This window comes from Pinus tabuliformis, chromosome 8 (genome assembly GCF_031772625.1).
Source record: "Pinus tabuliformis cultivar Carrire ecotype Pingquan chromosome 8, CPIR1, whole genome shotgun sequence".
NCBI classification, from domain to species: Eukaryota; Viridiplantae; Streptophyta; class Pinopsida; order Pinales; family Pinaceae; genus Pinus; species Pinus tabuliformis.
This window is the reverse complement of record NC_142294.1, coordinates 681,865,182-681,882,116: the sequence shown is the minus strand read 5'-3', so window position 1 is coordinate 681,882,116 and position 16,935 is coordinate 681,865,182.

Genomic DNA, 16,935 nt, shown 5'->3' with positions numbered 1-16,935 from the left:
ATATATATGTATATGTGTGTTTTAATGTCAAGTATGTATATGTTATATAAAGTAATTGAAAAAAATAATTTCTTATTGTTAAAACATTTCACATGGTCTCACAAGTTTAAATTTTCACCTTTTTAAAGATATTTTTTGGTCAATTTTGTTTGAAATATAAAGATTTGTTGGAATTGCAAGTTTAACTTGTGTAGTCTATATAATCCAAGTGCCCAAGGAAATTTATAAATCATTTAATTAAATTATAAATAAACCACTCTATGCGAGGAGGAGAAGATTAACATGAAAATATTTTATAAAGATGGGTCAAGTGATCCTTTCGCATTATACCCCAAATTAATTATAATATTTAATTTATTTTAAGTGACGAGGTTGCAAAAGGGGTCAAGTGACCCCCATCGAGCCAAGTGGTTGGGGGATGTGGTAGCACACCCCCATAACTATGTCTCATACTTTGTCGTGACCGGGGAGTCCTAAATGAGCGCTATGTTGGCCATTGCAAACATAACCAACTTAGATCCATCTAACCCCAGATCTATAATGCACTGAGAGGTATCAAATCTCTCGAGGTGCAAACCTTCTTTTGGTGTGTAGAACTTCAGGAAAGGTTTGCAGCTTGAGGGATTTGATCCCTCCTGGCGCATGATATATCTTGTGTTAGATGGATCTAAGCTAGTTCAAGTTGAGGGAAAAAATGTCACATTTTTAGATTATCATTGTATGTATATGTTTGAGATAAAATTCAAACACATTATGTTTTATTTGCTTGGAATGACCATATCATTCTCTTCTTTATTTTTGTCTGTGTTTTTTTTCTTGAATGGTTTGCACGTCTGTTTTTGGATGCTTTTAGTGGTTTATGTCTTTATGTGTTTGGATTTGGATGGTAATGTTTGTGAATGTTACAATTGTTGTGTTATATTTTTATATGTGTATGTAATTGTTTATTAGTAATTAGTTGGTGATGAAGAAGGGAGACAATCTTGTCAATAGTTTGCAGGAGGATTGATATTGCACATCTATTTCATTTAATTTTAGGTATCACAACTTTTGACAACTAATTAATTCTAAATAGTGTTCCTCCAAATATTACAAAATATATCTTGAAGAGTAGTTTTAATAATTTATTGCCTGTTGAAATAATTTGTTTCTTTTTTTTATGTTTGAAATAATTTTTTTCCTTCTATAATATTTTGATGATTTTTTTATTATCTATAGTCTATTTTGCAAAGTCAAGAAATAATGTATTTTTGAATTTTTTTTTTAATGAGTAGCCAGATTTATAAAATCTTTACATTATTTGTTTCTCCAAACAATTATCACATCTCCTTCAAGAATATTTTGATTTGTTTTGATGTTTATAAATATACATTTTCCTCTTATAAATATTTTGAATACATTGTTGTATGCAATTACTCTATTAGTAATTTTGAATATATGTAATTGTCTATTAGTAATTAGTTGGTGATGAAGAAGGGAGACGATATTGTTAAGGATTAAATTTCACTTTGCAGAAGGACTAATTCTGCGCGTCTTGTCATTTTAATTCTAAGCATCGCAACTTTTGACAGCTAATTATTTCTTAATAGTGTCCCTCTACATATTACTAAATATATCTTGATTTTTTTTTTTTAATAAAAGGTCATCAGGGATCATTCTTGTGGAAGAATGATTACTTATGTAGGTGAATGGCATGAAGAGGTTCATGGTCTTATGATGAATCAATTGGGAGGAGTAGCCTTGACAAATCTATGAGATCATTATCATGTGGTTATGAGTTGATATTATGTCTACGTTATGGGAAGGCTATACCGAGGGATATATCAGGGAAATGAAAGCAATGTGGTCTGCGACATGCTGGGACAAGCATGGATAAGATACTGGAAGCAAGGTTTCTTGTTAGAGACAGTGTGGTTTTGGATGTGTGGTATTATTTTTGTGCATATGTTGTATATGTTGTACATGTTGCGTATGTGGTGTTGTGCACATATGGTGTTGTGTATATATAGTGTGTGTACATGTTGTTTATGCAATGATTATGTATAAGGTGGTACATATAGTGTTGTGTGAATGTTGCATATGCAGTATTGGGTATAGATGGTGCTATGTACATATGGTGTTGTGTGCATGATTGTACAAAGTGGTGTTGTGAGTGTGTACATGTTGTAGAAGTGGGGTTTGTGCAAGAGGTGTTGTGTACATGTCCTGCATGTGATGTTGTGTACATGTGGTGTCGTGTACATGTCATGCATGTGGTATTGTGTATACGTTGTATAGGTGGTGCAATGTACATGTGGAGTTGTGTACGTGTTGTGCAAGTGGTACCGTGTACATGTGATGTTGTGCACACATTGTGCAAGTGCTGTTGTGTATAGGTGGTACTATGTACATGTTGTACATGTGGTATTATATGTATGTCATACATGTTGTGTTGTATACATGCGGTATTATGTATGTGCATTGTGTAGTGGTGGCATCGTGACATGTGTATTCATTATATTGTACTTTGTGTACGTATATGTATTGTGTGGGGTTATACAATGAGTATAGATGTATGTATTATGTTGTACATCGGGTGTAGGTGCATGTATTGCAGGGTGTTGTATGTCGTGTGTGGTTGTATGTGTGTGATGCACACTATGTGTATGTGCACATGGCTGAGGAGAAGGCACTGGGTGTTTGTCGGGTGTATGCCTTGGTTGTTTGACTTTACAATGCAAGGAAGCCTTGCCAATGGATGGATCACTCAGGATAGGGAATGCTGGGGAACTTGGAAGGTGAGTGACTGCATGGAAGGGGTGAAAGGATTACCCGAGGGACTGTGTAGTAGAGAAGGGAAGGTTTGGGATATATTTTCTTTGGTCATTATCATTTCTATATGGAATCAAATGAACATTGGGAGTGCACCGTGGAACAATGAGCTGGTAACTGTTCACTGAGAGGATAGGTGGTGCTGGATTGTAGCACTGGACATTTGATGCAGATTTGACTGTGCAGTGGATTTTGGATTTCCTGGAATCTCTTCATGCCATTCACCTACATAAGAAATATATCAAATAGGATTAGAAATCAACATCTAAACTGAAATCAATCTATTCATCATCTACTATCTATACCACCTTGTACATAATCATTGCATAAACAACATGTACACACACTATATATACACAACATCGCATGTGCACAACATCACATATGAAACATGTATAACATATGAAACATATGCACAAAAATAATACCACACATCCAAAACCACATTCTCTCTACCAAGCAACCTTGCTTCCAATATCTTATCCATGCTTGTCCCAGTATATCACAGACTACACCGCTTTCATTTCGCTGATGTATCCCTCAGTATAGCTTGCCCATAACATAGACATAATATAATCACAGATTATGTTATAGGTTAACATGTTTTTGTTATATGATAGTTAGCTTGATGATTAGGTTATATGTTGTTGATGAACATGATATATAACTTGTTGTTGTTATATGATAGTTAGCTTGATGGTTAGGTTATATGTTGTTGATGAGCATGATGTATAACTTGTTGTTGTTATATGATAGTAACTTGATGCTTAGGGTTATTACATTAAGATCTTGATGTTATATGTATCATGCTAAATGGGATTGGCCTATGCAGATGGTCAGGGTTATGAAGTTAAGGTATGAGTCGACTTGTTTCTGACATTGTTTTGTGCTAATCTAGGTTGACTATGCAGATGTGATTATGATGTATGAATTTTAAATGTCTATGAGCTTATGATGTGGACATGTTAGCTAGTGACTATTATGGATATCATGACCTTATTTCAGTTTGAGTTGATATGTTGTGAAGTTATATCGTGCTAATCTAGATTGATTGTGTAGACAAGATAGCCTCCCCTGAGATACATTAAGCTATGAACTTGCTTATGTCATCTACTTTATGCTTAATTGATGCAGGAGCATTTGGACTTAGCCAGAAATGTGAAATTTTGTTCACATGTTGTGGCTAAACAAGTTGAATTCCACTAACCTGAGTGGGCAAAAGTCAATTTTTACTGAGAGGGTTAGATCTCTGAAGAAATGAGTTGTATTTCATTATTGTAATAGTTATAAATTGTCTTATTTTAGATTCAAAGATAAGTTGTTAGCATAAGTGTGTGATAGAGCTGGAAAAGAGAGACTTGACTATTAGATTGTTTAAAAATAGAGATTGAGTTGTTAGGCAAGATTGGATTGATAAAAAGAAGAAAAATGTAATGTAGAAGGATCGACAGAGATGAGAGAGGATTGAGCGAAGCGAGAGTCAAGTAATAGAGTGAAGATTTCCATATTGAAATAGGGGTCTTTTAAATTGCTGTAATCGAGCCAAAGGGCCGAGACTCTATAACATTGATAGTATTGATTAATTGATGCCGTGTGTGATTATATATTGATTCTATGGAAACTCTCATTTTGCCTTTGTTTATTTGTATTTGGGACGGAATCAAATAGTTCTCTATTTTTATGCTTTATGTTATAAACTCAAAGTTCAACGGATATCACAGTCCTTAGTGTTAATAATATTGTTGAAGCCCACTTAAATCCTAGCCATTGATCTAAGTTCCAACCAATGGTGCGAAATCCCGCCGACCGTTGGATCACCCATATCGCATCGCAAAATTTGTTTACAAGGGGTGGACCTCAGGCCTTGAAGAATTATGATGTGCGATCACCGCAATATCACATCGTAGTAAAACATTGGTGTGTGGTTGGACCACAGGCCTTAAGAAGTTGCGTAGTGCGATCGCCGAAATATCACATCGCAGAAAGCCTTTGTTTTTTATCGGACCCTTGTTGTGGGACAGTGCGATTTGCAATTGCAATAAATCGCATCACAACAATTCAAAGGGGAAAGAACCAAACCTGAATCCCTTGCGACTTGTGATAGTGATATAACGTGGATCATTGGATCAAAGGTGAGGTGATCTACAGTGTACCACCGAGCGGCTCTGTTAAATAAAGGAAAGATCTGTTGTCGGGCTTATATTAAGGAAATCATAGTAGTGAAGCGAAGGCCCTGATTATAAAGGGGAAAAGAAAACGTGGGGCCGATTGTTGATATTTCTCAAAACAATTGATTCTTGCATCATTTGTGGTATCAAAGCACAGAGAGATTAAGGTTGATTACAGTAAACATGCCGCCAAGGAGAGGAGCTGGCATTGGTCAAGGAAGACCGGAAGAAAATGCAGTTCTGTTGGAGGAGATCTGAAGTCTGCGTACGAGGATGGAAACAATTGAGACTGCTCAGAGAAGAACACCTGATGAAGGGGATGACAGTGCTAAAGAAGAATCTTCTGAGGAGGAAGAAGAGGAGGAAAATGAAACTACCAGAGTTATTAAGATGCTAGTGAAAGTAGGAGGAAAACCAAAGGTGGAAATTCCTACGTATGAAGGGAGTCTCAATGTAGAAGAGCTAATGGATTGGATCAGGTCATTAGACAAATATTTTGACTATGAAGAGGAAGTTGATGACAAGAAGAAGGTGAAATTTGTAGTTACCAGATTGAAGGGTCATGCAGCTATTTGGTGGGATGAGCTACAGACATCCAGAACGAGGAAAGGAAAGTCCAAGATCAAGCAATGGGACAAAATGGTAAGTAAGATGAAAGCAAAATTTATGCCTAAAGATTATCAGTTAAATATTTTTAAACAGTTGCAGAATTTAAGGCAAAAATGAATGTCTGTTAAAGAATACACAAAAGAGTTGTATAGATTGAGTACTAGAGTAGGACATGCAGAAGATGACATGGAGAAGGTAGCGAGATATATCAATGGCTTACGATATGAAATATAAGACGAGATCAACTTGTTAAGTCTGAAGACTACTGAGGATGCCTAGGAAGCAAGTTTGAATGCAGAAGAGAAGATGTTGAGAAAATAGAATTAGAGGAATAGAGGAAGAAGCTCAGTAAGAGGTAGAGGAACTACCAAACCAAGGGGACAACAACATCAACATGAAGCAGGTAGTTCAAGTAGCAGACCACCACAGAGAGGGGATTTTAATAGAGGAATATTTGCGCCTAGAGGAAGAGGACGAGGAAGAGATATTCGGTGTTACACTTGTGTAGAATGGGGACATGTGTCGTGGGACTGTCCTCATAATAAACCAGCAAGTCAGACGAATGCGAATATGGCTGAGGCAAAGCCAGAAACACCTCGACTTATGGAGAAGGAAGAACCCCCTGAAGTAGGAGAATCCATGTTTTTGAGAAGGACATTGCTTAAGACAGAGAAAGAGATTGAAGAACCAGCGCAGAGGAAGAATTTATTCAAAACTACCTGTAAATCAAAAGGTAAGTGTTGTAAAGTAATAATTGACAGTGGAAGCACTGATAACCTTGTTTCTACAGAGATGGTGGGCAAGCTTGGATTAGCAAAGACAGTGCACCCTATTCCTTCCAAAGTGTCATGGTTGTAGAAGGGACATCAAATTATTGTTACAAAACAATGCAAGGTTGAAATATAGATTGGTACGTATAAGGATGTAATATTATGTGATGTAATGCCAATGGATGTATGCCATGTATTGTTGGGAAGATCGTGGCAGTTTGATTGGAAAGCTATTTATGATGGGAGGAGAAACACTTATACTCTAGAGAAAGATGGAAATAAACATACGTTGCTACCATTGAAGGATGACGCTGACAAAGGAGCACCTGGAAATAGTGTTATGTTGATGAGCGGAAAGGAGCTGTTGCAAGAGATTGGAAAAGGTGAAGAAATTCATTGTTGTCATAGGGAGACCGAAGGTAATTTTAACTAATTTTAACTTCCACAAACTTAGATGATTTACCTGAAGAAATCAAAACTCTGTTAAATGATTTCGCTGATATTATTGTGGATGATTTTCCAAATGCATTGCCACTAATCAGGAGTATTAGTCATCATATTGATCTAATACTGGGAGCGAGTTTGCCAAATAAAGCAGCGTGCAGATTAAGTCCTCAAGAGAATGCAGAAGTTGGAAGAAAAGTGTAAGAACTGATGGATAAGGGACTAATCAGAGAGAGTCTTAGTCCATGTGTTGTACCAACAGTACTCAGTCCAAAGAGAGGAGGTGAGTGGCGTATGTGCACAGATTCCAGAGCCATAAACAAGATCACAATCAGGTATAGATTTCCTTTGCCACACATGGATGATTTAATGGATTATTTGAGTGGATCAAAGTATTTTACTAAAATAGATCTGAAGAGTGGATATCATCAAATAAGAATTCTAGAAGGAGATGAATGGAAGACTGCATTTAAAACAAATAGTGGGTTGTATGAATGGCTAGTGATGCCTTTTGGACTCACTAATGCACCTAGCACGTTCATGAGATTGATGAACGAAGTCTCGAAGGAATATGCAGGAAATTTTGTTATTGTTTATCTTAATGATATTCTATTTTTCAGTAAAAGTAAGGAAGAACATCTAGAGCATCTTAAATTGGTTATAAGAACTCTGCAGAAAGAGAAACTATTGATAAATCTGAAGAAATGTAGTCTCATGTAAGAAGAATTAATTTACTTGGGATTTGTAGTTTCTAAAGAAGGATTGAAAATGGATCCAGAGAAAGTCCAAGCAATTTTGAATTGGCCTATTCCCAGAAATATATTTGAGGTAAGAAGCTTTCATGGTCTTGCAATTTTTTATAGAAAGTTTATCAGAGGTTTTAGTCAAATTTGCGCACCAATTCTTGAAACAATTAAGGAGACCAATCAACCATTCAAGTGGATAGAATTAGCAGACAAGAATTTTAAATTGTTGAAGAGGAAAATCACAGAGGAACCAATTTTAGCTTTGCCTGATTTTGAAAAAGTATTTCAAGTTGAAACGGATGCTAGCAGAGTTGCAATTGGCGCAGTTTTGAGTCAGGAACAAAGACCGATAGCATACTTCAGTGAGAAATTGAATGAAGCAAAGAAGAAGTATTCTTCTTACGATAAAGAGTTTTACGCTATTGTACAAACCTTGAAAAAATGGAGACATTATTTGCTACCAAAGGAATTCATATTGTATTCAGACAATCATGCATTATAGTTCATAAATAACCAACTGAAATTGAACCAGAAGCATGCCAAGTGGGTAGAATTTTTGCAGAGCTTTACTTTTGTGATAAAGCACACAAGTGGTAAGTTGAATAAAGTTGTTGATGCATTGAGCAGGGTAAGTTTTATTGTGCAAGAATTCAAAGTTGGTGTTGTAGGATTTGAAGAAATGATTGAAATGTAAAAAGATGATGCATATTTTAAAGATATCTATACAGCAGTTCAAAATCCAATAGTTCATAACAGAAGTCAGTGGTTAGATTATCTCATCCAAGGAGGCTTATTGTTTAAAGGCAACAAGTTGTGTATTCCCAAATGTTCTATGAGGGAAAACATAATAAAGGAAAAACATAGTGGAGGATTATCTGATCACTTTGGACAAGATAAAACCTTTGCTCAGGTGAATGTTTTCTTATTATTGGCCAAAAACACAAACTGATGTTAAGAGATTTGTTGAGAAGTGCAGGATATGTCAGCATGCTAAAGGGAGAAGCCAAAATATAGGATTGTATAAGCCATTGCCAATACCAGGCCAACCGTGGGATGCAGTTAGCATGGATTTTGTTTTGGGATTACTAAAAACTCAAATAGGAAATGATTCCATGTATGTTGTGGTAGATAAGTTTTCCAAGATAGCACATTACATTGCTTGTAAGAAGACTGGTGATGGAACACATATAGCTAATCTATTTTTTTCAAAAATTGTAATATTACATGGATTGCCTATAAGTATTGTGTCTAATAGAGATACAAAATTTGTGGGACAAATCTGGAGAACTCTTTGGAAGAAACTAGGAGCTAACCTCAGTTTCAGTTCAACATACCACCCTCAAACAGATGGACAAACCGAAGTAGTAAATAGGAGTTTGGGAAACATATTGAGAAGTTTAGTGTATCAAAATCCTAAGCAGTGTGATTTAGCACTAGCTCGGGCTGAATTTGCTTATAATGACACTCCAAACCGAAGTACTAGAATGAGTCCATTTTAGATTGTTTTTGGAATGAATCCAAGAGGTGTGTATGAGCTCAGAAATTTGGGTAAATAGGAGACAAGAAGTGCAAAAGTTGAAGAGTTTGCAGAACATATGCAAAGACTACAAGAAGATGTCAAAGGCAGATTGTAGGAAAGTAGTGGAAAATACAAACAGAGAGTGGATATGAAAAGAAGAGATAAATAATTCCAAGTGGGAGATTTAGTGATGGTATATTTGAGAAAAGAAAGATTTCCTACTAAGACTTACAGTAAACTAAAAATGAAAAAGATAGGACCATGTAGAATTGTAAGAAAGTTTTCAGCTAATGCATATGAAATTGAATTGCCAGAAGGAATTGGAATATCACCTATTTTCAATATTACGGATTTGTATCCATATAAAGGGACAGAGATAGAGCTACAGGAGGAAACTATAGAAGATGAAGTTCAAACCTTGAACTGGGAAGAACAAATGCCAAAGGTCGTTAAGAAAGAAGTGGAAGTTATTTTGGAGAAAAGAGTATCCAAAAGAACCGGAGGACAGACTTATTTTCAATATCTAGTCAAATGGAAAGGACAACCAGTGGAGGATGCTAGCTGGTTGACTACAGCAGAGTTGTAGAAGTACGGAGTAAGTCCTGAAAGTCTAAAGGATGATTTTTTTCTTCCCCGGGAGTCTGATGCAGGAGCATATGGACTTAGCCAGTAATGTGAAATTTTGTTCACATGTTGTGGCTAAACAAGTTGAATTTCATTGACCTAAGTGGTCAAACGTCAATTTTTATCGAGAGGGATGGATCTCTCAAGAAATGAGTTGTATTTCATTATTGTAATAGTTAGAAATTGTCTTATTTTAGATTCAAAGATAAGTTGTTAGCATAGGTGTGTGATAGAGCTGGAAAATAGAGACTTGACTGTTAGATTGTTTAAAAATAGATATTGAATTTTTAGGCATGATTGGATTGATAAAAAGAAGAAAAATGTAATGTAGAAGGATCGGTAGAGATGAAAGAGGATTGAGCAAAGCGAGAGTCAAGTAATAGAGTGAGGATTTCTAGATTGAAACAGGGGTCTTTTAAATCATTGTAATTGAGCCAAAGGGTCGAGACTCTATAACATTGATAGTATTGATTAATTGATGTCATGTGTGATTATATATTGATTCTGTGGAAACTCTTGCTTTGCCTTTGTTTATTTGTATTCGGGACGGAATCAAATATTTCTCTGTTTTTATGCTTTATGTTATAAACTCAGAGTTCAACGAAGATCACAATCCTTAGTGTTAATAACAGTGTTGAAGCCCGCTTAAATCCTTGTCGTTGATCTAAGTTCCTACCAACGGTGCGAAATCCCGCCGATCGTTGGATCACCCATATCGCATCGCGAAATTTGTTTACAAGGGGCGGACCTCAGGCCTTGAAGAATTGTGATGTGCGATCACCGCAATATCGCATCACAGTAAAACATTGGTGTGTGGTCGGACCGCATGCCTTAAGAAGTTGCGAAGTGCGATTACCGAAATATCGCATCGCAGAAAGCCTTTGTGTGTTATCGGACCCTTGTCATGGGACATTGCGATTTGCGATTACAATAAATCGCATCGCAACAATTCAAAGGGGAAAGCACCAAACTCAAATCCCTTGCGACATGCGATAGTGATATAACGTGGACCATCGAATCAAAGGTGAGGTGATCTACAGTGTGCCACTGAGTGGCTCTGTTAAATAAAGGAAAGATTTGTTATCAGGCTTATATTAAGGAAATCAGAGTAGTGAAGCGAACGACCTTATTATAAAGGGGAAAAGAAAACACGGGGCCGATTGTTGATATTTCTCAAAACAATTGATTCCTGTGTCATTAATTGTTTGATTATGACATCTATTTGGTGTTTGAGTGTTTGGTGTCTATTATGTCGTCTAGTTGATTCATTTAACATGGTGTGTTTGCAAGTTGGTTGAATGTTTGATGAATTTCATAATATGAGTTTGTGTTCCAATGATCTTGTTTTAAGATGATTGTACTAATATATATGTGTTGATACCATTGATATGTACTTGAGTGTAGTAGGCAATAGTTGTAGCGTTATGTCTAATGACTATGAGTTGACTATGGATTATGACATGATTGTTAGTCTTGGTAAAGGTTGATTTCAAATTGATAGATATGATTCTCTTGGTATTTGGAACATGTGGTTGATATGTGTAAACAGTGGCAGGAAACATGAATGGTATTAGTGTGACAAGGTAACAATTGACGTGTCTATATAAATAACAGTTGGGTGATGTAACAATATATAGTAAGCTCAATTGCAACAAGGAAAAAGGTAAAAGAAAGGAATTGGGAAAGACTTCCTTTGGTTAAATTTGGAAACCCTAATTCCGAACGAATGAGTGCTTTGCATACAGGAAGTCTTCTTAACCTTGGATTTATCTGACATTATGGGGATATATGCTATATTCATGAATATGTATTTGATAGGTATATTAGATAGTTTCTAGTTACAGGTGGATCTGTCAAGGGAGTTGATGACCCTTGAGAGATGGAGTGGATGTTCTCAACTACAAGGAAACGTGCTTGGCATAACAAGGCAAGCTAACTGGTATATTGTTATATTTATTTATACATTGACAATTATGTGTTTATGGTAGTATGATGCAGGGGATTACATGGCAAAGAGACTGCCATGAAATCTTGAAGAAGGCTCAGGTTGAGCTTTCCTTTGGAAGCATTGGGAACCATGGGGATTGAGTCATGGTGTCTATTATTAGTCTTGTGTTTTTGGTATTTCTGATTTTCTTGTGTTTGATTTGTATTTTTGTTATGTCTAGTGCATGATCATGCCACCTCGTTTGTGGTATCGTATTGATAGTGGTTTTCATGGTTTTCTTATTTTTTGTTTCTTGTGTTTTCCTTTTAAGTTTTGAGTCTTGGGAATGGGTTGGGAAAGAATAAAGTTAGTGGAGCTTGGAGAGAGATAAATGAAATCCAATAGGAAATGTAAGACTCAGATGAAGCTGGTGCATGTATAAAGGAAGTTGAAGGCAAGAGTATGATAGCCAGTTGGACTAGTTAGATCCATTGGTGTAAATAGACAATGAAGGAACAACCATGGGAAAGATAATCAAGAAAGGTGAGATGAATGTATTTGAGGCATCATATGCCTTGGTTATGTTGGGAACAATTGTTCTCAATGTTGTGCATGTTGTGCATAGATAAAGGGAGTTCTCTTAACCTTGACCTTATGATATCGAGTAATTACATTGTGATCATGATTATGTCGATGTCTATATGTGTATACATGTATGTATATATGTATGTCATATCTGATAGGATCATCATGGATCATGATTGTTTTATGCTAATGTTTATATGTACATATGTATGTATGTATGTCATTGAATGAATAGATCATTGTTATTTTATGTTGATATTTATATGTATGTATGTGTATGTATGCATATTGTTTTATGACAGGATCATGATTGTTTATGCTAATGTTTATGTATATGTATGTATGTATCCATGTATCTATGTCACTATCCGACAGGGTCATCAGGGATCATTCTTGTGGAAGAATGATTTCTTATGTAGGTGAATGGCATGAAGAGGTTCCTAGTCTTACGAGGAATCAATTAGGAGGAGTAGCCCTGACAAATATATGAGGTCAGTATCATGTGGTTATGAGTTGATATTATGTGATTATATTATGTCTATGTTATGGGCAGGCTATACCGAGGGATACATCAGCAAAATGAAAGCAGTGTGGTCTGCGACATGCTGGGACAAGCATGGATAAGTTAATAGAAGTAAGGTTGCTTGGTAGAGAAAACATGGTTTTGGATGTCTGGTATTATTGTTGTGCATGTGTTGTATATGTTGTACATGTTGCATATGTGATGTTGTGCAAATGCAGTTTTTTGTATATATAGTGTCTGTACATGTTGTTTATGCAATGATTATGTACAAGGTGGTACAAATAGTGTTGTATGAATGTTGCATATTTAGTGTTGGGTATAGATGGTGCTATCTACATATGGTTTTGTGTGCATGATTATACAAGTGGTGTTTTGAGCATGTGGTGTCGTGTACATGTTGTACAAGTGACGTTGTGTACAAGAGGTGTTGTGTACATGTCCTGCATGTGATGTTGTTTACATGTGGTGTCATGTACAAGTTTTGCATGTGGTACTATGTACATGTGGTATTGTGTACACGTTGTGCAGTTGATGTGATGTACATATGATGCTGTGTACGCATTGTACAGTTGGTACCGTGTACATGTGATGTTGTGCACACATTGTACAGGCGGTGCTATGTATAGGTGGTACTATGTACATGTGGTATTATGTGCATGTCGTACATGTGGTGTTGTGTACATGCAATACTATGTATGTGTATTGTGTAGTCGTGGCAACGTGACACGTGTATTCATTATCTTGTACTCTATGTACGAATATGTATTGTGTGGGGGTTATAAAACGAGTATAGATGTATGTATTATGGTGTACGTCGGGTGTAGGAGCATGTATTTCAGGGTGTTGTATATCATGTGTGGTTGTATGTGTGTGATGCACATTATGTGTATGTGCACATGGTTGAGGAGAAGGCACTAGGTGTTTGTCGGGTGTGGCAACCGATCCGATGTGCGTACATAATAAGGAGAAAGATAGAAGCTAAGAATTGATTAAAGGATAAGTATCGTATTTTATTTCAGTTTTATTATGCATGAGATTTATGGTTCTATTTTATGATGGTTACATGTGATTTATGATCTTGATCTACGATGGTTGTTTTTTGAGCTAACCTAATGTGATATGTTTATACATGATGATTTGGTCAAAGATGTTAGTTTGACTTATTGTGACAGGAAGAGAACAAAATTGTAAGTGTACCTTATTTACAGGCCACCAATGAGGTATCATGTGAGTTTATTTCAATTTATTTTAAATCTAATGAAAGTTATGTCCTTGGTACAGGAAGCACTGAAATGGCAGTTGGGTGGTTGAAACTGACTACAAGAAATAGCGCCATTGGTGAAAGGAATTGGAACATGCATTAGCATGTTTGTAAAGCATTTAGGAGCAGGGCCATTGTGTGACACTGGTAACCAATAGTGTCCATTGATTTCCATGAGCATGCTATGGCCGGTATGATGGTTTGAGGCAGGTATATGCCTTGGTTATTGAATTTTTGATGCAAGCAAGCCTTTCCAAGGGATGGATCGCCCAAGATAGGGGATGCTGAGGAACTTGGAAGGTGAGTGACTGCACGGAAGGGGTGAACGGATTGCCCGAGGGACTGTGTAGTAGAGAAGGGAAGGTCGGGGATATATTTGTTTTGGTCATTAGCATTTCCAGATGGAATCAAATACACATTGGGAGTGCACCCTGGAACAATGGGCTGGTAACTGTTCATTGAGAGGACAAGTGGCACTGGATTGTAGCGCTAGACATTTGATGCAGATTTGATCGTGTAGTGGATTCTGGACTTCTTGGAACCTCTTCATGCCATTCACCTACATAAGCAATCATTCTTCCATAAGAATGATCCACCAGAAGAAATATATCAAATAGGATTAGAAATCAACATCTAAACTGAAATCAATGCATTCATCATCTACTATTTGTACCATCTTGTACATAATCATTGGATAAACAACATGTACACACACTATATATACACAACATTGCATGTGCACAACATCACATATGAAACATGTATAACTTATACAAAATATGCACAACAATAATACCACACATCCAAAACCACATTGTATTTACCAAGCAACCTTGCTTCTAGTATCTTATCCATGCTTGTCCCAAGATGTCACAGACCACACCACTTTCATTTCGCTGATGTATCCCTCGGTATAGCTTGCCCATAACATAAACATAATATAATCACATATTATGTTATAGGTTAACTTGTTTTTGTTATATGATAGTTAGCTTGATGATTAGGTTATATGTTGTTGATGAACATGATATATAACTTGTTGTTGTTATATGATAGTTAGCTATTTGATTAGGTTATATGTTGTTGATGAGCATGATGTATAATTTTTTGTTGTTATATGCTAGTAACTTGATGATTAGGGTTATTACATTAAGATCTTGATGTTATATGTATCATGCTAAATGGGATTGGCCTATGCAAATGGTCAGGGCTGTGCAATTAAGGTATGAGTCGACTTATTTGTGACATTGTGTTGTGCTAATCTAGACTGACTATGCAGATGTGATTATTATGTATGAATGATAAATGCTTATGAGCTTATGATGTGGACATGTTAGCTAGTGACTATTATGGATATCATGACCTTATTTGGGTTTGAGTTGATATGTTGTGAAGTTATATCGTGCTAATCTAGATTGATTGTGTAGAAAAGATAGCCTCCGCTGAGATACAATAAGCTATGAACTTGCTTATGTCGTTTACTTTGTGCTTGATTGTTTGACTATGACATCTATTTGGTGTTTGAGTGTTTGGTGTCTATTATGTCGTCTTGTTGATTCATTTAACATGGTGTGTTTCCAAGTTGGTTGAATGTTTGATGAATTGCATAATATGAGTATGTGTTCCAATGATCTTGTTTTAAGATGATTGTACTAATACATATGTGTTGAGACAATTGATATGTACTTGAGTGTAGTAGGTGATAGTTGTAGCATTATGTCTAATGACTATGAGTTGACTATGGATTATGACATGATTGTTAGTCTTGGTAAATGTTGATTTCAAATTGATAGATATGATTGTCTTGGTATTTGGAACATGTGGTTGATATGTGTAAACAGTTGTAGGAAACATGCTTGGTATTAGCGTGACAAGGTAACAATTGATGTGTTTATATAACTAACAGTTGGGTGATGTGACAATACATAGTAAGCTCAATTGCAACAAGGTAAAAACGTAAAAGAAAGGAATTGGGCAAGAATTCCTTTGGCTATGTTTGGAAACCCTAATTCTGAATGAATGAGTGCTTTGCATGCAGGATGTCTTCTTAACCTTGGATTTGTCTAACATTATGGGGATATATGCTATATTCATGAATATGTATTTGATGGATATATTGGCTAGTTTCTAGTTATAGGTGGATTTGTCAAGGGAGTTGACGACCCTTAAGAGATGGAGTGGATGTGCTCAACTGCAAGGAAACGTGCTTGGCATAACAAGGCAATCTAACTGGTATATTGTTATATTTATTTGTAAATTGACAATTATATGTTTATGGTAGTATGATGTAGGGGATTGCATGGCAAAGAGATTGCCATGAAATCTTGAAGAAGGCTTAGGTTGAGATTTCCTTTGGAAGAATTGGGAACCATGGGGATTGAGTCATGGTGTTTGTTATTAGTCTTGTGCTTTTGGTCTTTGGTGATTTTCTTGCGCTTGATTGTAGTTTTGTTATGTCTAGTGCATGATCATGCCACCTCATTTGTGGTATCGTATTGTTAGTGGTTTTCATGGTTTTCTTATTTTTTGTTTCTTGTGTTTTCCTTTTAAGTTTTGAGTCTTGGGAATTGGTTGGGAAGGAGGAAAGTTAGTGGAGGTCGAAGAGAGATGAATGGAATCCAATAAGCAATGTAAGACTCAGATGAAGTTGGTGCATGTATAAAGGAAGTTGAAGGCAAGAGTATGGCAACCAATTGGACTGGTTGGATCCATTGGTGTAAATAGACAATGAAAGAACAACCATGGTAAAGATAATCAAGAAAGGTAAGATGGATGTATTTGAGGTGTCATATGCCTTGGTTATGTTGGGAACAATTGTTCTCGATGTTGTGCATAGATAAAGGGAGTTCTCTTAACCTTGACCTTAAGATATCAAGTAATTAGGTTGTGATCATGATTATTTCGATGTCTATATGTGTATACATGTATGTATGTATGTATGTATGTCA